The sequence below is a fragment of the Urocitellus parryii genome, chromosome 8 (genome assembly GCF_045843805.1).
Source record: "Urocitellus parryii isolate mUroPar1 chromosome 8, mUroPar1.hap1, whole genome shotgun sequence".
In the NCBI taxonomy this organism is placed as follows: Eukaryota; Metazoa; Chordata; class Mammalia; order Rodentia; family Sciuridae; genus Urocitellus; species Urocitellus parryii.
The window spans coordinates 20812452-20833798 of record NC_135538.1 but is presented as its reverse complement, the minus strand read 5'-3'; the positions used below and the strand labels follow the sequence as shown (position 1 = coordinate 20833798).

The 21347-nt window shown below is 38.5% G+C and overlaps 1 non-coding gene across 1 annotated transcript; it reads left to right on the top strand.

Moving 5' to 3' along the window:
* The first annotated feature begins 20275 nt into the window (after nt 1-20275).
* Nucleotides 20276-20476, top strand: LOC113189033 (small nucleolar RNA SNORA73 family). Its single transcript, XR_003301606.1, has one exon. It is a non-coding gene; the product is annotated as a small nucleolar RNA SNORA73 family (small nucleolar RNA).
* Nucleotides 20477-21347: the final 871 nt, after the last annotated feature.

Here is a 21347-nt window from a genome sequence, read left to right as displayed (position 1 = left end):
CCTCCCTTGAAGGTGGATGTGGCTGTGTGGCTGCCTGGGTGTGTTAGCAGGTGTGTGTGTGTGTGTGTGTGTGTGTGTATGTGTGTGTGTGTGTGTGTGTGTGTGTATGTGTGTGTGTGTGTGACTTCCTGGACTTGCCTATGGAAATATCCCAGGTATGGTTCTCCCATGCTCTTCTCTTTGCCTGACCAGAATGAAAATGACTCACAGGGAAACTCTGAAAGTCCTGGAATGGATGGCCTTCATTTTGAGTCTAGTCCCAAAAGTACTGCTTGGAGGAGGGCTCCTCAGAAAGGATCAGTCGCATTGGACTGAGAGAAACAGACTTTCATTACCTGTGGTTTACTTAGAGTCATCAGTGTTAGTGCCTTCTTGTTTTTACTGGAATAAGTGAGGGATATTTTTTTTTCCCCTTACAAACTGACAGTTATTGAAAGAATTTTTGACTATAAGATGCATCTTGACTTTGGAGACATTAAAAGGTTGAAAAAAAATGTGCATCTTAACTGATAAAATAGGATAATTCAATAATATAGAGTTACTTTTTTCACAATGTTGTCTATTCCCAGAGCCAGCTTCTTGAAGAATAGAAAAAAAAATCTCTCTCTGATAATCAGAATGTAAGCTCCTAGGAGACTTAAAATCTGTTTTATTCAATATTCTATCTCCAAAATTTACAATATCACATGGTACTTCTGGGGCACTCAGTAAAATTATTTGACTGAGGCAACGATGTCTGACATTTGAGAAACAAAATGGTAATTCATTAACTTGTGATGGGAAATTCAATTTGACCAGGTGCCTGCAGCACTCCTATCTTCATAAGGAGTTAATTCTCTATTTACAGTTATTTCTCATGAGGAAGTGAACAACAATGAGATGTATAGATTCAGAAGCCAGAGAGTTGTTTGGGTGAACTGGGTGTTTAATGGCATTATGGTAATGATGCAGGTTAGCTGGGCTAACATATCAGAGGACCATGTTGGGAACAGGGGCCTCACCTTGGAAATGCCATAATACTATAAAAGATGCTCATTTATTTGAATTACAGTCTTTATAAACATTACAGTCTTCAATGTTTATAAAGTCTATAGAGTTGTTTTCTCTACTTAGTTCTAAATAGTTTTAAGCAAATTTTTTTTCTTAATTTGTGAAGAGTGATGATTGCTTTGTTTCATATGATCGCCATTTAGGCCTCCTTGAGGCTGTCTCTATGACAGAGAGAGGGATGTGGGGTGGGGGGGCACAAGCCCTGCCAAGAACTTGCCATGCTTAGACTTGCCTGGAATTGGCACTTTGAAGCAGAATGGAAAACAAAACTGTATCTTGCCTACTGTTGCACTCCTAGTGCCCATTCTAATACCAGGCACAGAGATGGTATTCGATGTTTGTTTTGATGAATAAGTTGTAACTATTCTTTAGAATGACGGAATGGGTGACTCTGAAACTTAAAGCTTTACCAAGTCCCATTTGGAGTTGTAATAGTCTCATTTTTTTTTGAGGGTCTATGATGAGTCAAGCACTTTACATATTTTATCTTGCCTAATATAAGAGAAAAGTAATAAATAATAGATAGCATTTAAGTCCATTAAAAAGAGGAAGAAGTTGAGACTTAGAAGGACAGGTTATTTGTACAACATCACAAAGTGACAGAGCTTGGGTTGTGCTCAGAAAAAGCTGTTCTTGGCTATTTCACATTCTTGAGAAGTAGTGCACTTTGAGTGATGGAAGAATACCATTGCTTCCAGATGATCCAGCTCCAACTGTGAACATGCCTACTTTCTTGTAGGGGACCTTCACTCAAATCAGAGCATCTGAAACAGAAGTGAGCACAACTAGTTTTCGAGAAAAATCATTACTTTTGTCCAGTCCTCTTTCAGCCAGAGGCATCTGTGGTATCTGGTAAGAAGGAGCGCAGACAGGTATACCACGTACCATCTTTTACTTTGGCTGTTGAACATGGCAGTTCATTCCAAATCCCAGTTTATGCAGCATAATATTAGCTCAGAGTGACCACAGCACTTTTAAGAACATGGATTTCTTAGAGATTCTAGAGAGAGGTTTCCCCGGGACATGAAAAGATTGCAATGCCATCACCCTTTAAATTGTGGCAGAGCGCTCATAGCTTTTCTTTTAATCTGAAGGAAAATTGACGTATATTTACCCAATGGCAGACTAGAACTGGGTCTTAGGTTTCAGAATAGTTATTACTAACATCTTGTTTTATGTACCATTTATTTTCATTGGGACACTTAGAATTTGCTTTTCTCTAGGAAATGAATGGCAGTGAGCAACACATTACTGCCCCTCCACCCTTTTCCTTCCCCCAGTTCCGGCCCAGTGTTACAGGTTGACAGCAACATACTAGTCACAGGTTGAAATGTGCTGGTATAATTTACATGTGCTGGTATAATTCAAAATGCGTCATGTTTCAGATCAGTTGGCGAATATATAATCTGTACTTTATTCAGCACTAGGAGCTCAACTCAATGAGAGCATTTTCAGGGAACTGATTATTTGTTGGGCAGCCGTTTCTGTAACAATATTTTATAGTGTTCTTTGTGGAAACCATGAGTACGGTGTTCACTGTTCTCTGAGCGCTGGCTGGAAACCAGGGCACATTGTAAACATGATGATGCTATCCAGAAATGTTCATGGAGGTACAAGATCAGTCACAGGTCTCTGATTACTGTGCAGCAGAAGGGCTTGGAAAAACCCAAGTGCAAAGCAATACAACTGTACTTTATTCAATGAAGTGTTTCCAGACTGTTTCAGCCTAAACGATGAAGAACACAAGAAGAAACTATAGAGCTGGAAGCAAGTCACTTTTTATAGGGTTGATGGAAAGGAAAAGTCACATAAATACCACTGGGGTGTCATGGACCATCCTTGAAATCAGTGGACCATCCTTGAAATCAGTCTCAGTGAAAATAATGTCCTTAATATCTTCATTAGTGTCATGATTTTATTTATAATGATGTGCTTATTGAGGTGCTATTGGAAATAACAGAACAGAGAGAGTATTGAGATTATTGTGCACATGGTTTGCAACCATGGACTTAAACCTGGCAGGCAAGATATGTTGCATTTCTTTATTGTCCAATAGTTTACCCTGAACACCCCTCTTGTCAGGCTAGTGATAAGCTGGTCATTTCTGAGGAGGAGGAAGCTTCTAGTTTATTAGAAAATAGTAATAGTAATGACAAAAACCTGATTTCAAGGTAGCTCCTTGAGTTTTCTGTAAGATCATAACTGTTCAAGATTTTTAAGTCTTTAAAAGTCAGTGTGTATGTGGCTTCTATGTTTCATGGGAAGAGGGAACATTTTGATGCCCAGGTCTCAGCCTGCTTAGGTAGTACTGTTAGCTGTTCTCCTCTGAGGTGCTTGCTGGGCATGACTTGTTTCCTTTGATTTCTGAAAGTGATTTTTTTTTCACCTTCCTTTGACCAGAATTGGATTCACTATAAAGCTAACAAAACTGACACAAGTCACCTTGCTTATAAAGGACCCTTCTCAAATCATTGAAAAGTCCACAGCAATGTGTTCACATAGTTGTACTTTTACATAACTCTTCAGAGTAAGATATTTGACCCACCATTAGTTGAGACCTCTGCCTTCATTCTGATTTCTTCTCATATCAGGTCACTTGAGAGTGTTTGTGGGCATGGAGACATGCTTGCAGGTTTGAAAAACATGCCAAGTGAAAGTTGAATTGAGGAAGGATTAGTTTGTGGCAGTCATGGTCAGAGCCTTCTGAACATGAATGTATCAGCGCCAGCGGTCTCAGAATAGGAGTGGCTTCCAAGAATTCTCCCACAACTCACTCAGCATTGTTGAGAGTGGTGTGGGACCAGAGGTAGACTGTGATGTGAACATATCCTAGGGCACCCAAAATATATGGGCAGTAGAGGAGAAATGAAGTGTGAAAAGTTTAGAGCAAGAAACTAGTCTTTGGGAAATTCCTCCCTTCATTAGACATTTGGTGTTGAAGCAATCCCTGCTGACATCTAGTCAAGAGAGTCTCTGTGAGGACAGCCCTTGTTAATGCATTGTGGACCATGATTTAAATATCACCTGTATTTTTAAAAATGAAAAATTATAAAAAATTATTTATCAGAATTTCTGTGTTTACAAAGTATTACAACTACTCTCCCTTCGTCAGTACTATCCATATGAAGTATTTTGGGGTGTGAAATCATGTTTTGGGCATCCTCAAATATTACCTCACATCTGAGTGTGCATGTGAGGCATACGGTCCCGAAATCGTTTGGGTGTTCCAGTTGAGCATGCGTACAGAATTACCAGCAACACACAAAGCACCCTGAAGAACCAAGTGGTCCAGTGATGGCCTCGTCACCGTCATCATTTATGTGCTAATGTACTTGATATTACAAAATCATGATTGTACCACTAGAGAGTTCACTGCAACGTGGTGGCAGACTAAAAATAATTTGGTTAATTTATTTTCAGATGAGTGCTTCATTTCTGATTAATTCTGTACATTTTTATCTAGACATATTAATTATATAAAATTCCAGACACTATGGGAAGAGAGAATTCTATTGAAAGCCAGACATAAAAGACAATTTTGGCAAAAGACACTATGGCACAGAAAAAAGACAAAATTTGGCAGGTCAAAAAAAAAAGCCATTGGAGCTGAAACTAAAAATTCATAATTATAAAAAGAAAATAACCAGGGCTGAGGATGTAGCTCAGTGGTAGAGTGCTTGCCTAGCGTGCCTGAGGCCCTGGGTTCCATACCCAGTACCTAAAAACAAAAAGACAAAACAAAACAAAACATAAAACCATGAAAGAAAAATGAAACAAAAACATGAACAGATAATAAGAATATGAACAGAAAAGATAAAGAAGTTAATACTTTCCCAAGGCAGAAAGAAAAGACAGAAGGAAAAAGGAAATAGTAAAGAAAACCCCAATTTTTAGGTCACCTGTGTGTATAGAAATTTAAACAATGGCTTTATGGAGAAATTAACCAACCTTGATAAATATCATATTTGTCCTGATAAATTTCCTTCAGCCCTGCTTAATAAAAGTTGTCCCTCCAGATTCTGTAATAAATATTTACATAAAAATTAAGAGAACATACAATGAACGACAAAATTAAGTTTTTAAATTGGCATTAGGAATAGCAGCAACAATAACAAAAAACAGTGTTCAAACTGCTATGAGATGCCAGCTAGGGAGTCCAAGATAAGACACCGCCGATGCTGCATAGTTATAAAGTGCTCTAATAAACAGAGGTAACTGCTTGAAAGCCAGGGAGACCCCACAGATAAGAAGGTTTGCAATCACACATCTATCAATACAGATGTACCAGCTGAATACTTTGGACAATAGAGAAAAGAAACCAGTTTTCTTACTGATGTTCAGGATTGTTTTTAAGTATTTAAAAGAGCAGTTCTGCACCTCAAATTTTTAGGTGAAAGAGATTAGCCATTCAGAGGGCCCAGTGAAAATGATGTTCTTTAAATAATGACAATTATTAAAATCATGAGAATTACTGAATAAATTATCACATTTGATTAACTTTTGTATGTATACTTAGAAAAAAATGTCAAAACAAAAATATAAATCAATTTGTAATAATTTAATTATTCCAAACTGTTTATTAGAATTAATGTGAAGAAGTGTTAAATTAAGTAAGTAAATAGACACGAAAAGTCTCTACTTTATTCTAATGTCTACACTGCATGTGATTAGTTGGTGTTTGTGGTCTGTTGTTCTCACAAACCCCATGAATGACTTTTAATTATTTTGTGGGCCAAAAATTCTTTCTGTGTGAAAGTGATAAACACAAGTAATGAATAGCTTTGGATTATTTAATAATCTAATTAATGAAAATAAGTGGCTCAGGAACACATTGAAAAAGACTTAAATTTCTTGCCATTTTGACATAAAATAGTGACTTTAATGATCATATTATAAATGTGTTTTCATTACAATGAAGACATCATTGACAGCCTGGGCAATGGGTGTCATCAGTTGAAAGTGTATTTAAAATTGGTCCTCACAAAAGAAATGACCTGCAATTTTATAGCTCATATAAAAAAGAAAATTGATAGAGGTTTTTATGAATTTGATAGTTTGAAAATTTAACATGATTTTACCAAAAGGAATTGTAAAGCTGAAAGAAACCTTTCTAAACTTTCAATAATAGCTAGACAATAATACAACAGAATTTCATGGACCATTGTGGAAGAAGGACTGGCTCATCTACATTTCTATTTTTTCTTTCTTTTTTTAAATTTATTTTTTATTTATATGTGTTAGAGGAATGCATTACAATTCTTATTACACATATAGAGCACTTATTACACAGTATATTCACACAAATTCATGTCTTTATACCTGTACTTTGGATAATAATGATCATCACATTCTACCATCATTAATTACCCCATGACTCTCCCTTCCCCTACAACCCCTCTGCCCTATCTAGAGTTCATCTATTCCTCCCATGTTCCCACTCCCTATCCCACTATGAATCAGCCTCCTTATATCAAAGAAAACACTTGGCATTTGTTTTTTTGGGATCAGCTAACTTCATTTAGCATTAACTCCACCCATTTACCGGCAAATGCCATGATTATATTCTCTTTTATTGCTGAGTAATATTCCATTGTGTACATATGCCACATTTTTTTTATCCATTTATCTACTGAAGGGCATCTAGGTTGGTTCCACAGTTTAGCTCTTGTGAATTGTCCTGCTATAAACATTGATGTGACTGTGTCCCTGTAGTATGCAACAATAAGTGTTGAGGATATAGGGAAAAAAGGTACTCTTATATATTGCTGATGGGACTGCAAATTGGTGCAGCCAATATGGAAAGCTGTATGGAGATTTCTTGGAAAATTGGGAATGGATCCACCATTTGACCCAGCTATCTCTCTCCTTGGCTTATCTACATTTCTATAGAAAATACATAATTCTCATATGAAGAGACATAAAAATATTGCTGTGTAGGGCAGTTCATAAATAAAAATATTGTTATATTAATTGGATTCATTGATATTTTCTATTTTTAAATTTCTTCAAAATTTATCATTTGTTATGGTTTCTTTTCTACTTCTAAATTAATTTCCTTAACTAATTGTGCATTCGTAATTTTGGATTTTTTTAAAATTATTTAATCTTTAGACCCATGAAATCTGAAGTCTGTCTCTGCCTCTAATCTTAGGCTTCCCTATGGTTTGGGGAGAACCAGTTTTGGTTTGCACTTTGGCTGAGCAGGTCAGGGGGGCAACTTCTGCTTGGAGACCCCAGTAGTGTCCCTTCACCTGCAGACAATAATTTCCAGGGCCCCCAGTGGGTGCCTACACCTGGATAGTTCTGATCAATACATGTTGTTTGTTCCTGTATCTCCTGCAGCTTTGCCACACAGTATCACAGTTAAACTGTTCTTTCATGTTTTGTAGCCGGATGCCCCTTTTGCCTCATTACTTTGAGCTTTGGGGTAATTATGGGTAATTATTGGGTAAAATAAGGTTTACCTGATTGCAAGCTCTGCAATGCTCTGCCATTGAAATGTACCCTGGGTGACCAACACATGAAGCACAGATATGTCACAGCAAGTGGGGGAGTCACCTCTGGGGCAGGACTGTACAGACATTGCAGGATTTCATCATGCCACTCAGAACAGAGTGCGATTGAACACTTAAAAATCATTTATTTCTGGAATTTTTTATTTAATATTTTTGACCTGTGGTTGACCATGGGTAACTGAAACCACAGAAAATGAGACCATGGATAAGGAAGGACAGGCATAATTTTATATTTCATTCCTGAATCCTGGGAAAACACAAGAGTGTCTTTGGGAGCTTGAGGGAGGGAATGGAAAATATTCTGAGACCACAGCAATAAGAACACTTCCATCTGTCACCCTGACACGCTGCTTGCTAATCAGCATGGCTGCCCCTTGCCGTGCTGTTCATTTGGCAGTACAGTCAAAAGCAAAAATCAAAGTAACAAATGAAAGCCTCACTTGTTTGGATGACTCACTGATCCATTTATTGGGCCCCTGCTCTGCCTGAACAATTCTCCACTGTCCACACATTTTATTTCCAAAGGTCTTGGAGCTCAAAGGGGGCCCTTGGGCGGTGGGCAGAGGGTAGGCTGGGAGTTCTGGTGGCCCCCTGAAAAGCGATGTCCTTTTGTTCTTCCTATGCTGCACTTTGAGATAAGACTTTTTGAAAGAAGCTCTGTTTCTTAGGATTTTGAGAATCATGAATCTGCAAGGAGTTTTAAAATCATGACTTTCCAGGCTCCTTAGGGTCTAGCTTACCTCCTTTTCCAGGCTTATTGCTGCTTCTCCAAAAATCTGCATTCTTTGTTTTGGCCCCAGAGAAGCTCTCCTCTCCTCTTCTTCAAAGCACCCAGTGCTCTTGCCTGGCCTGTACTCTTCCCTCTCTCCTCTTCCTTCCTTGCTGGAGAGACAAATTCCCTTCACCCAAAGAAGTCTCAGCTTGAAAGCCGCTTCTGCCCAGCACCCATTCGCCTTTCCTCTCTCACTTTGCCAAGCCTCTGCTGCAGTTTATTAATTTGGATCAGTTTTGGCCCACGCCTGACACTGTCTCATAGTTATTTGTGCTGTTTCTTCCTCACGAGTTTTACAATAGTGCTTGTCTTGTTAATCTTGTATCTTTGGGACCTAACTCAGGACTTGGTACACAGCAGGGCTCCAGAAAAAATTAGATGAACGAAGAAAAGATGTAAAATAAGCTAAGCTACATCAATTTTTTAAAAAAGGGGCTAGGCTAAACTAAACTAATTTTATCAAATCCATGCAATCCTTCCCCCAAGCTGCATTTCCTGAGTTAAATTGTGTTTGTACTAAACAAATGAATTGCTGTCTATGCTTCCCCTTTATTCCTCCCTGTCCTCCCTCTCTGCCAGCCCTGTGTATCCACATGACACAGCCTCCTGATCACTTCAAGGAACTGCATGATGCAATGCTGCTTCCCCACCAATTCCTTCACCCCTGGAAATGAGAGCAGGTAGAAAATGCCTTTGCCCATTAGTTTTGACTCTTCCAACATTTCCTTTGTTGCATTTCTGAGACAACATCCCCAAACCACTGCATGGTTTAAGAATCATGAGAATATTACATTTTTATCAAGAAAAGAAGATCAATTTTAGAATACATTTATACAATAAATATGGAACACAAGCAGTGGTAGGTAATGGAAACATAGAAGGGATCAGGACAAGCAATGACCCTGACATTATGGAACTTGTAGTTCAGTTGGGGAGATAGGATTAAAGAGATGCAAATGATCACCATGAATTATGGTGGGCTGACTTACGATTTTTCAACCTTACATTGGTACAAAAGTGATGTGCATTCAGCAGAAACTGTACTGTGAATTTTGCTCTTTTCCTGGGCTAGCAATATGCAGTAGGAGCCTCTTTCTCCTGTTCAGCCCTGTGATAAGGAGGAGAAACAGCTAACCCTTTAGGGTGAACTATATCACTAAGCTATGGTGATGGGTAGCCTAGGTGTGCTAAATGCTTCTGGTATTTTCAACCTACAATAGGTTTCTCAGGATGTACAATTCACATGATTCTTAGACCTTGCAATTGTTTGGGAATATTGTCTCAGAAATGTCTCAGTTGAGCAGTTGTACTCTGATAGTAACAGTACTAACTGCTAATAATTGTGGCTGAGATCAGTGCCCACTCTGGGGTGCTGTACTGCTTGATGAGGAGGGCTGGGCCCCATCTCAATGGCACATGCTGAGATGTGATAACAAATAGGGATAGCTCCATGTCTTGGGGAACCTGGGTGGAGGAGAGGGGTTTTCAAAACAGGAGGAGCAACATGTCCAGAGATCCTGGGCTCAGAGGAGCCCAGAAAGTTGGGAAAGAGAAAATGTGTGTGAAGCGGAACCAGAGAGAGTTACACAGCAGATGGTTGAGAGATGGAAGTTCTTCAGCAGAGTAAAGCTGGAAAACCAAGCCGTGTGGTCTGACTGGAAGACCTGTACCCCATCCAGAGTTTCTTCAGAGGACATTTCTCACTTCCATGGCTTGATTTTCAATCTAGGCACAGCATTTTCTTATACCCCTCCTCCCACCAAATGTAGGAGTATTTGAGCTAATAAGTAACGGAGGTTACTTATGCATCAGGGGCTAAGTACGAAACTCCAACATCATTTATGTTTTGGCTTGTGGGGATAATCCCTTCTGAAGTTCAAAAACCTCCCATAGTCTTCCGGTGCACTCCATTTCAAGGTGGGGAATACCTGCATCTACAGACAGGTGCCTTGTCTGTGGTAACTGCTGTGGAGTACGTATTAAACTCATTCTGGGTAGCTGGTAGGGCTTCTTTTGTCTGCCAGGAAAATTGTGGTTTCATAATTTTATTGCTGGATATGTAGTTGTCATGGCAATAATTTATATAACTTTGAACAGCCACTGGGTAAGTACTGCTAATATTGTGCTTTCAGTGCACAAAGAAAGCACTGCCTAATGAGGATTTTGCTCAATGCTTTGTTGGAGGTGGTGCATTTTCCTGGCATAATTGATTGAGTCTTCAGAGCCTCGGGTGATTTCAATGCCTATTTACTTTCAGCCCTCAAGATGCTCTTCGATGTCAGGAATTGTCCCCCTGCTTAACCTTGTGCTCAATTACTTCAGTTGTGTGAATTGGCAGTAGGCACCTATGAGATTCAGATTTTAGCCACTTCAAAATAATTTCATTAAAGCCACACGTGCTTTTGAGTGCCTACTGTGAGCAGAACACAGTGCTAGGCCTGCAGAGGACTGAATGAACACTGAACAGCAACCTAAAATTTGAAAATAAACATAAACTTTGTTTGATGTTACTCCTTTCTGGTTTATTTTCTTACCATTCTCCTTGTTTTTTAAAAAAAAAAGAGGCAGTGTAAGATTCTTAAAAAAATCTGTGACTCCTCCATTGAAGCACATTTCTATTTCTCTCTGGGACTCAGTTGCTGCTTTCTAAAATGAGGTTAGAAACTATTTTCTTTAGAAATTAATTTTGAGGTCTACATAAGTTAACATATCAGGGTTCTGAGAGCTGGGATAGTATAGGCTAGCAAAAATGAGAACATTATTATTGTTATTATTATTGTTAATTATTACTCTTACTAGGTGATTGTTCCAATCAGGCAAAACTGGCACATCTTGATTTTACTGTTCCTTTGGGTCTTCCTAATCAGTAAATTGGTTCAGAGATATGGACTCATCTATTTATCCATCCAGTAGTCTTCTATTGAATAAGCATAAGTTTCAAGCCAGGGTGTGAGGTGCTGGAACTACAGTGAGGAACAAATAGTCTGAAGAAGGAGCAAAATTAGTGGTGTGGCCTTGTGGGATTTCATGGAGCAGCAAAATTGCAAAACTTTGGGGGAACTGGTATGAGGCTGCCAAGATTTTATTTTGCCAAGTAAGGATATTAACAAGAACCAACTTCCATTTTGTATCACCATTTTTAATGCCCCAAACACTAGGAAGAACACGACATCAGAATAAATTATCTTCAAAGTTAAATACAATGGTGTCCAGAGGGGTTGACTGGTAACCTGGCATATTATGGGTGCTTAGAATAATTTGTTGAATGAACATTTATTTTTGAATGAACATTTCTATTTCCTTGTTTTACTCAGGCTTCTGCAGACCAGTATTTAGGAATTTTCAGATCAGCATTTAGGAGTGTGAGAGAAAGTGGGCTTCTAGTTGAGCAAGTAGATTAGAATCTGCAGACACATTTTACTCCACAGATCTTCAGGGAAGAAGCTAGACACAAAGGTGTAAGGTTATTTGATAACAGAAGGGAATGAATGATGTCCAAATAAAAAATATCATGGGGATAAGGCTGAGAGTGTTCTTTTCAAAATTATAGGAATGTATTTTATTTCATAAATCAAAAGTTTTATGAGATTTGTGATGCTTCTATGCTTTGTGGCTTAGAGCTATATTTCTGAGGGTTTAAACAGAAATTTTATGGCTGACGGTTAAATATCTCAGGAGCACACAGCTTGCTCTCAGTTAAGGTGATGAGACAGGACCACGGAGGAATAAATTGACTTTATTCACCACGATCATCTTTAATCAGTGCTCTTTGCTCACTATGATCTGTTTCTAAGAAACGGGATGATTTTCTCACCCTGTATCCTGTATCTTTCCTGCACACAACTGTAATGGATCAGCAGGATGCTTCTTCCCAACGCTTATCAGATGTCATCAAGTACTACATTTTCTCTTCATTTAAAAAAACAAGCTGCACAATTTTTCTTAATAGTTTTGCTTCACTGAAATCACTCACTAAAAAGTGACTATAATCTGATGGGTTTGTTAGATTGAAAGTAATAGCATTTCTTTATATAGAATATAAATGCATTGATCTAAAATGAGGGTGATCGTGCTTTTGACAATGAAGCATTTGAAGGATAGCAAATTTGACCTCGAGTTGAAAGGGTGTATCTCTCTGCCTAGGATGAACCTTGCAACCTTGGACTCTCTGGGGTCAGGGGAGGCTGAGAAGCAGAGTCGAATCTGCTGGGAAGGTGTCAAGTGAGAGGGCAGAAATGGGGAGTCACATTTCCTTGGAGTCAGAGCCCTTCTTCTTAAGGTTTGTCTTACATGAGCAGTGACAGAACCCTGTAACAGCACTATCTGAAGTCTACCTGTCTGACAACCTCAGCTTCTTTGAAATATAGAAATCAAATTATTATTCATCAAATGGCCTTGTGCTTATTTAGATTTTCTTTCTTTTCAATTTTCTATGATAAGTTATCAAAAAATTTTAGTACGCTTTTAAAATGAAAGTGGAGCTCAGGAATACATATCCAAGACTTGAAGTTCATGATGAGCAATTCATATTTTCACTCAAAGCCCATTTTCCCTTAGTCTGCACATAATTCTAATACATTCGGTGATTTATTTTACATCAGTACAAAAGGAGTAAATAGCAGAGAGCAGAGACTTATAGTTGTAAAGGCAAAGGCTTCAAATATAAAGTAGGAAGAAAATAGAGCCTGCCTGCAAGAAAAGTGGCAAAATCATCTAAATTGTAAACAAAGAAAACAAAGGGCTACCAAATGCATTCCCTGAAGTCTAGAGGCATAGACCCCAGTGTTCCTGATTCTTTTCCCCTGACAAAAGTAACATATTTAGTATCTTTTGATTGAGAAGACATGAAGGTATGTAATATGTCAACAAAATCTTTTAAAAGCATGTGTAAAAAGGAGAAGCTGTCATTATATTGGTAGTTCAGCTCTTCCACTAAAGAATTCTATTAAGTGAAAGAACATTCTATTATGTTTGCAAGAGATATAGAATAGCCAATAAATTTATTCTACCTCTATCCTCAAAATCTTTTTCTTCCTTCTTCAATAATTGTGCCTCTAGTTAGCAGTCACGGAGAAGATATTTCTCAAATCAGATCATCTTAGTCATAAGGATGATTGGGGACCAACTGTAAACCTCCCTTTGCATAACTTGATAATTTCAAACCTTATAGAACTCTGTTTCCTAACCTTCTGGAATATTTGCGTTTTCACTCATAGAACCGTGTTTTCCAAACTTCTGGAATATTTGCGTTTCATTTATAGCCATAATTGAATCAGATTATGAACGATATAAGTCTATTTCATTTTATTTCTGTATTGTCCACAAAGACTTCTCAGGTCTATGCATATAGTTGTCCTTCAGTAAATATGAGATAACTAGTTAATATGTTAAAATCTAAGTGTAAGACTGAAATAAAAAGGAAATGTATTGGCAACTAAGAATATGTATTCATATCATATTTTTCAAATACTTATATAAACATTCATGTGAATAAAATAATTCATATAGCTAAATATAACTGTTTGCTTTTTCAAAAAATCTAGGCTTTTTTCTTGAAGTTTCCTTACGTGATTATTGAACAGATGTCAGGAAATACATCAATGCTTACACTAATATGGTTAAAACATTGTGACATCAAAAATGCTTTTCTAGGGCTGAGGATATAGCTCAGTTGGTAGAGTTCTGACCTTGAATGAACAAGGCTGTGGGTTCAGTCCTCGGCACCACACAGACACACACACACACAAAAATAAATAAATAAATAAATAAATAAATAAGCTTCTGTAAAGTCTCTATAGCTCTGCATACTTTCAAAAACTAGGCAAAAATCATGAATCTTAGGCTGGGGTTGTGGCTCAGCGGTAGAGCACTCGCCTCTCATGTGTGAGACCCTGAGTTCGATCCTCAGCACCACATAAAAAAAAATAAACAAAATAAAGATATTGTGCCCATGTATAACTAAAAAAATTTTTTAAAAATCATGAATCTTATATGTGCATGATTGCACTTTTATGCATTGGGAATAATTATAGCTATTATGGTCTCTTTTTATCCCTTCCCTGATAGTAGGGTTTCAGTTTTTTATTCAAGATTAAAAAAATTTCTTTTACACTTAATCTTGAGCCCAAGGTTTTGAAAGCTATGGCAAAGGAATTAGTCAGGTTTTGTTTGTTTTTGTTTTTTGTCTTTCGGGTTTTGATTACCAATCTTTTGTGAAGCTGTATTTTTGAAAAATACAATAAAGATGGAAAACAGATTTGAATGTTATAGTAGTATTAAATTCTTCCTTTAAATTTTAGTAGTAAATTGACAATTTATGTGTATATATTTATGAATACAAAGTAATGTTATGCTTTATGAATACAATGCAGAATAATTAAGTTATTCACATTATCATCTCCATCAATCTATCACTTTGAATTGTTTGTAGTGAGAAAATTTGAAACTTATTCTTAGCAATTTTGAAATGTACAATACAGTATTAATAACTACGTTCGTCATACTGTGCGAACATCAATGACTTGAGGCAAAGACTCGATTACATTCATCTAGGCCTCACTTCTTAAAGTTTTCATCTCCTCTCAATGTCACCATGCTGGAGACCAACCTCCAGTCCATGAATCTCTGGGGGACCAACCACATCCAAATCACAGCAGTAGCAGTATTGTTTCAATTTTTGTCCTTATCTCATTGCACACCTGCAAAGAACCCTGAGAATTATCTCCAGCTGGAGATACCTCCTTTGCTACTGGATTCTCCTTGATGGGAAAGTTTGGGAAGGGGTGGGAATTCTACTGCAAAAAAAAAAAAAAAACAGTTTGCAAACTGGCCTGGGTCTACAAATCACTATTAGTAGTAGTAGTTTAGAAGACATTAAATCTAAAGGCTTCACCTGGCATTGCCCTATTAAACTACTGAATGTTTGTGGGATGCTCCAGGTCTGGGAGAACAGGTTTTGGAGTCAGACAGAATTAGGGTACTAATTCTCTAAAATGGGGATGCTAACTCCATCAGTCAGTCAGGGTGCACCTAGGAGAGAGAAATGATACAGGTATTTTAAAATAAAGTTAGTATAAAAATGATAAACTCTAACAGGAGATTGATATAGTGAGGGACTGGTTAATAGGAAATGAAGATAACTCTAAAGAACACAGGAATGGTAGATTTAAAGGGCAGTCAGGAAAGGACCAATCCAGGGCCAAGTTCCAGACAACACTGTAAAGGACCCCCCGGGGCTGGGGCTCCCTGGATGGCACAGAAGTCACTGCAGCCTGAGATTGCCAGAAAGTCACCTTCTGGGGTCCACAGGGAATGTTCTATGAAGCTGCCTGAGGAGGAGTCAGGGGAAGCTTCCGGGTACTTGAACAGAGGTCTCTCTAGTCCTATGACTATTTTATCTTCTGCCAGGGTTCCCCAACTGCAAGTGCACTTTGGTATGAAAAGGGTCAAGTCTCTGAGTAAAGTGTGATGAATTCTTAAGTCTCCTGCAATTTGTTTTAGAATATGAGGGACGTGAGGAAGGTAATCTATCTATTGGAAACCCTGAGACTTTTCTCCAGGAGGATTTATGGCTTACTTTCAGCTAGATGCTAAAAATATAATTACCCTGGTGATTAAACTCCATCCCAAAGGAAATACTAATTTAATTTCTTTAGGTTGCAAGAAACAGAAACTAATCCTTCCTAGCCTAAAAAAAAAAAAAAAAAAAAAAAAAAAAAAAAAAAAAAAAAAAAAAAAAAAAAAAGAAAAAAAAAAAAAAAAGGAAACTGGTGACATTAAAGGAAGAGTTGACCAGCCTTGAGTTTGGAAGGACAGATCCTATGGCAACAATGGGGTCTTAGAGCAGAAATTAAACTCTTGCCATGAACTCAGCTCCGGTGAACATGAGTTCCCAGGCCTCATCATTATTAGCATAGGATATTGATTGGCTAGGGAGAGATTGACTATGGGGTCGCATAGTATGGTTGTGACCAACAGAAGCTTGAATTGGCTATCAAAAGGCAGAACTAGAAAGAGCATCATACTGAATCAGGTTGCTCATGAGAGAAGACTGCAGGAAGGAGAAGCTTTACCTGTTGCCCGATGTTACTAATGAAATTTGAGGAACTCTCTAGGAGCAGCCAGTCCTATTCCTTCAAGTGATAGCTTGCTCTCATTTGGAAATCTTCAGTTTGTGAGTAGCAAGAAATTTACTTCCATCAGATAAAGCCCAGCAATAATGAACATCTTCCTGATAATTCTTGTCACTCTTTTCCAAGGAGCTGAAAATGGTAATTAATGCAGAAGCTGTGTTTATTGATTCGTGAAATTGAGTGTGTGCACTCCTTTGATACTGGATTCTTCTTGATGGTGAAAGTTTGGGAGGGGGCGGGAAATGTACTGCACATTAAAGACTCAATTTATATGACAAGATATTACAACAAAGGCAACCTCATGTATATGAAAATCTTGGGCTTTTGTTCGCTTTGCCAAAGTAGAGACAACAGAGCGAAGAGCAGGTGTTTCCATTCCCCTCCCCTCCAAATCCCAACCCACCCCTTCGCATTTTTCACCTTGTTAATCAGGCACCCACAGGGTTGGAATGACATTGTCTACTGCGTGCAAGGACACAGCTCACTGTTTAGCCCTGAAAACTCCTCTCACTCAGAGTTCTTGGGGAGAGACCAGGAAATTCCTTAAAGTCCTAAGGAGGGATGAGGGCATGGGGGCCTAAAGGAGCCCTCTAGGACAGAAGAAAATAGGAAACTATGTTTAACTTCCAAAGATTCTGGGGCTAGGAACTTCAAAGCTGGAAAGTATGTTCTTCTTTTCAGTTTTTTTATTTGTGAGTTTTGTCTGTTGCTAAATCTGGATTTTGCAAGGTTTTTGATCAAGTATTAGTCATGATGGGAGTTATAGAAGTGCTGAACTAAGGATTCAAGGAATCTTGCACACATAAACAGAGTACATATACACATGTGTACAAGCACTCACCAAACCATGGACACGGTACATATATATATGTGAACCATGCACTGGTCTTGCAAAAACATTACCATAGAACCATAGTACCACAAATACAAAGCACGTGTAACCTCACAACTCACACATGTACAAACACCCTCACATGCTACACAATATCACAAGTGCATATATCACTTAAGTCATAGTCCACGGCATATACCCAACAAGTCACATCACAGATATACACATAATAATGATGTATAACCTTCTGTAAAACACTCAATCACACTACAAACATACACAACCACACATTGCATGCTGTCAGGTATATACACATCACATGCCCAAACACAAATAGCACACATAACATACACACAAAAAAGATACATACTCCCCCTAAACCACAAATACACACCCCCTACACACCCCCTAGAACACATATTCCATAATATTCCTTTCATGCATACACAATTACACAACCCTCCATGCTCCCCTCATTAGATACAATGAATGGCCTGCTATCCTAAGTCAAGAGAATGAATAACAGCCCCCCAAATCTCAGATCTTAATTCCTGGGACCTGTAAATATTACCTGATTTGAAGGAAGGTTGTAGATGTGTTTAATACCAGGATCCTGAAGCAGGGAGATTATCTTGTATCATTCGGGTGGACTCTGAGTGTAATTACATCTATCTTTATAAGGAGAAGGTACAGAAATATGTTTTCTCACACACATTAAGTGTGCATGCACACACATTTACACACTGACACATCCACATGCACAGAGGGGGTGGCAATGTGACTACAGATATCCACTGGAGTGATGGGGTCAGAGCCAAGGTATGCTGGCACCTACCTGATACTGGAGCAAGAGTTGAATTCTCTGAGCAGAAGTTTCAAAGCTTAGGCAAGTTTAAACAAGAACTTGGGTAAGACCTAGAGACTTGAACAGAAATAACATGGGAGAGACTTTAGTCCACAAATGTAGGGTCTTTCAGGATTGGAAAAAAATCAATGCCTTTGGACTCCAGATGATAAGTAATGAGAATGAAAAAGAAACTGAATAACAAAAACCCACTGGGACTTTTCAGTTAAACCAGAACTTTACTCCTGCTTCAAAGAGCACATTAAGGATGCTTCCTCCATGCTCATGTCTAAATTTTAGATGGCTGGTCTCAAAGGAATGCTTATAAAAGCTAAAGAGAGCCATAGGGGTGAATGCCATGAAATTAGGCTCTGCTTAACAGTGTGGATCATAAGACCACTGAGGTTGTTTGTTTGCAGTACTAGGAATTGAATTCAGGGGTGCTATAATATTGAGCTACCACTCTTTTTTTTTCTTTTTTAGTTCCTATGGTGCTAGGGATTGAATACAGGGCCTTATGCATGCAAGGCAATCATGCAACCAACTGAGCTACATCTTCAGCCTGAGCTATCACTCCTTCTTACTTTTTCTTTTGAGATAGGGTCTTACTAAGTTGCCAAGGCTGGCCTTGAATTTGTGATCCTCCTGCCTCAGCCTCCCATGTCATTGGAATTTTAGGCATGTACCACCATAGCCAGCTCCACTAAGTTTTTCAGGGAATCATGTTGGCAAAGTCAACATATTCCAGAATTTCAAAACCTCACGATAAGAAACCAGCCCAAAAACTTCTGAATTGCACCAGCAGGACACGGGTGGAAGATCTATGTAGTCCTCCAGGAGGGCACATTTCTCAATGCTCATTTCAAATGTGGCCATGGAAGACAACAGACAAGAAGTGGCTGGTAAACAGAACCAGGGGCCATGGAGAGCAATGGATGAAGGAATTCCTCAGAGTAAGCAGAGGCAAAGTCAAAACAAAGAATAGCTTAAACTGCTGTGATGAGAGGTCTTTGTTCTTGCTCCCTGTGAGGATTTCATATTGCTCTGGACCAGGGATGCTAAGAAGCTCCCAATCTTCCCTTCTACAAATGAAATTTTCATTGGACTATATAGCTCACTGGCCTTGGAGGAGACACATCTGTCCCTATTGGAGAATACTACACACAAGCGGAATATCCTGGATTTTGTCCCAGGCATAGCCACTGGTCAGGACTTGAAATTAACATCCTTAGGGTGGTAGTGGGAAGAGGGTGCATCAGAGAGGTAGGCTGTGACAGGGACGGCTGACTGTCCTTCAGTGTTGGTGCTTCCCCTTCCCAGTTGTTAATGGGAGAAAACCTTATCAAAGGGTCACTGTTACCAGTTTTGCCTGGTCCAAGATGGGTTATATGATTGGTACTCAACAAGGAAATGGAAAGAAAGCGATGTGGATCATTTCTGGCTGGGAAAGCAGAAACACAGGATGGCAGGAGTGAGGTCCTCTGACTTACTGCACAAGGGAGAAACTTCCATGAACCAGTAATGCTACCTTGTCTCGTAGGATGTACTGATGACAGCAGTGTCACATCAATGCATACCTCGTACACACGCCACACATACATGCACAGACTCCACATGGCATTCATAGTTACATACCCCCACACACATAAAACCACATACTTTCTTACAGTCCATTGGGAACCTCAGGGACTTTTATGCTGTTCCAGTCCTTGCACCAGAAGGTCCCGGGATCCACGAGCACTCTGGACCATGGAGAAGATAGTCACAGTTATGAGGGCGTGTTCTTCATTAGTAGAGACCAAGTTTCTAGTTATTGGGAATTTATCCAAAATGCTTTGCTCTCTTGCATCTTCTTTCTTTTCAAAGGTCAGGGAAGTTGTGGGTGAGGAGGTGAAGTAGAAGGAGGTGATCTGAGTGTAGATCTGGAGTGGACAAGTGGGTGATTGCAAAGAAGGAGAAGTGAAACCGTTTTCAGGTGATGACTAGCTGGTGGTTGAACTAGGAGAGGTGAGCTCTGCTAATTCCCTGTTTAGTGATGATTCAGTTTGACTGGTCTTCTTCTCAATATAAGAAGTCACTTAAATCACACATTAGGAACAAGTAAGTTGCTTTAATAAGAAACTTATCCCATTCACATGGCTAGTCCTCAGAGGTCTCTTTCCCTGGGCTCTGTCCAAGTGGCAAAAGGGAGCATAAGGTCCTTTCTCAAGATGGACAGTCTCTTTCCACAAGGTTGAAGAAGCAGCTGGGCCTCAAGTCTACACCTGCATCTTTTTACAACTTCTGAGTGTTGGGGACAATGATTGAGGGGACAAACTACAGGAAACAAAGTTAAAAAAAAAGAAGCTTATTCTTATAAGAAATTAAAACTATTGATAACAATGTCTCAGATTCCTTTAAGCAACCATCATCTTGCTATATATAGCTTCATGAATGATTAAACAGAAGGTGACTGGGGCCAAGAATAAGTACTCACTCTTTACTCATTATGGAATTTTTTATTTTCTAAAAAAGTGTTTTCCAATTTCTATCTTTAATATTTAATTTTTTAACCTCATTATTTTTGTAAGCCTAAATAAATATTTTAAGTGTACCCTCTGCTTTGTCCTCTTAGAATTCTCAGCAGATGGCCCTGGTATATTAACAAGGTTTCTTGAGAATATCAGACATGAACTTTTTAAAATCCTGACTCCTCCAAAATTGTTTATACTCCTCCTTTTCTTACCTAATTTCAGAAGAATAGAAACTATTTTTCGTACAGAACTCTAAATTCTACATCTGTGCACATTGTTCCATTTCTATATAGGTTTTCCTAAACACTGTGCCATCAGATAACTTCAAATAGTCTCTGATTTTTTTTTTATGTTTAAATTCTCATCTTGCCCTTGTCTCTTTAAAAAACAAAGGGGACACACCAAAAAATGGAAAGAAAACCTGTGATCATGGATTGGAAGAATCAATATTGTCAAGGTATCTACACCACTCACAGTGATCTACAGATTTAGTATAATCTCTATCAAAGTACCAATGATATCCTTCATAATCAAAACAGTGTGGTACTGGTGTTAAAAACAGACACATAGACCAATGGAACAGAATAGAGAGCCTAGAAGTGACTCTATACAACTACCATCTACTGATTTTCAACAGTCACTAAAAATGTACAATGAAGAAAGGATACAGTTTCCAGTAAATGGTGCTG